The 1739-nt window shown below is 52.5% G+C and overlaps 1 pseudogene; it reads left to right on the forward strand.

The window, feature by feature from the left end:
* The first annotated feature begins 897 nt into the window (after positions 1-897).
* On the forward strand, positions 898-1530 carry LOC108529070 (bcl-2 homologous antagonist/killer pseudogene; annotated as a pseudogene).
* Positions 1531-1739: the final 209 nt, after the last annotated feature.

The following is a 1739-nucleotide window of genomic DNA, read 5'->3' on the forward strand; positions in this document are numbered from 1 at the left end:
GTTCTGGGATGAGATCCTTTCACAGACAGATGCCTCCCCACCTCCCTGTTGTTCAGGTCTGTACACTGAAAGGTAAGAAAGCATTTGCTAAGCCGTATTTCAAAAAGTATGGTTCTACCTTCATTTCAGGACAAGTGCCTGCTTAAGCACCTTATGTTTGTGTAACCGGTATTTTTTTTTTCCCCCTGAACTTCCAGGGCCTAATCTGCTTTCTCCCTCCCTAGCTAAACAAAAGAGAAGCTGAAATAATTTGAACTACCCCTTTCAGTGGGCAGCCCATTTGATCTCTACCTTAGCCAGAGCCTTAATGCGTCAATGTGAGCATAGCAGTGCCTTGCAGCACCTGAGGCACAGTACACTGTTTAAAGAGTGACAGTGCGTCCCACTCCAACGAGAACCACACTCACAGCAAAGGGTCCCTTGCCTGTGTGGAGAGTGACCTATGGTAGAAAATTTGCAGACCTCATTACGTCTTCACCAGTTGAAAAATCTTATTTATTTATTTATTTAATTTTCCCTACCTAAGCCAGGGATAGTCAAACATTTTCCGTAAAGGGCCAGGTAGCATCATAAATACGTTAGGCTCTGCAGGCCTCTTAGATTTTTGTCATGTATTCTTTTTTGCTTCCTGTTTGTTTTATTTTGTTTACAATGCTTTAAAAATGTAAAAAAAAGATGATCACTGGAATCTCGCGGGTCCCTCGGGCCGCACAGGGACAAGCAAAGGCTACATCCAGATGCCAAGAATGCACTGACGCCTGTTCCTGGAAGCCAGGCTCCCACCCAGCCCCTGGGAGCAGCAGCCTCCAGCCCCTTGGGACCTTCATCTCTGCCCTGCTGACCCATGCGGGTTGGGCCAGGATCCCAGGAGGCTGACACTGTCCTCCACTGAGAAAAATGGCATCAAGGCAAGGTCCAGGGTTTCCCAGGCAGGAGTGCAGACAGCTTGCCCTGCCCTCTGCTTCTGAGGAGCAGGTAGCCCGGGGCATGGAGAAGGTTTTCCGCAGCTAGGTTTTTGACTGCCATCAGCAGGAACAGGAGGCTGAAGAGCCAGCCGCCCCTGCCGACCCAGAGATGGTCACCTTGCCCCTCCAACCTAGCAGCACCATGGGGCAGGTGGAACGGCAGCTCACCATCATCTGGGATGACATCAACCGGCTCTATGACTCGGAGTTCTAGACCATGCTGCAGCACCTGCAGCCCACGGCAGAGAACGCCTACGAGTACTTCACCAAGACCGCCTCCAGCCTGTTTGAGAGTGGCATCAACCAGGGCCGTGTGGTGGCTCTCCTGGGCTTCGGCTACCATCTGGCCCTACATGTCTACCAGTGTGGCTTGACTGGCTTCCTGGGCCAGGTGACCTGCTTCGTGGTCTTCATGCTGCAACACTGCATTGCCTGGTGGATGGCGAAGAGGGGCAGCTGGGTGGCAGCCCTGGACTTGGGCAATGGTCGCATCCTGAACGTGCTGGTGATTCTGGGGGTGGTTCTGTTGGGCCAGTTTGTGGTACAAAGATTCTTCAAATCATGACTCCCAAGGGTGTCCTTTGGGGTCCCAACTGTGACCCCTGCCTGGACTTAAGTTAAGTCTTCGCCTTCTCTGCTCCCTTGCAGGGGTTGCCCTTCAAAAGTACAGAAGCTTTAGCAAGTGTGCACCCCAGCTTTGGAGGGCCCCTGCGTGGGGGCCTGTCAGGCTGCAGAAGTGCCTCAACATCACCTGATGCTAGTGGGCCCTCTCTC

Source organism: Rhinopithecus bieti, unplaced genomic scaffold, assembly GCF_001698545.2.
Source record: "Rhinopithecus bieti isolate Rb0 unplaced genomic scaffold, ASM169854v2 scaffold_5750, whole genome shotgun sequence".
NCBI lineage: Eukaryota > Metazoa > Chordata > Mammalia > Primates > Cercopithecidae > Rhinopithecus > Rhinopithecus bieti.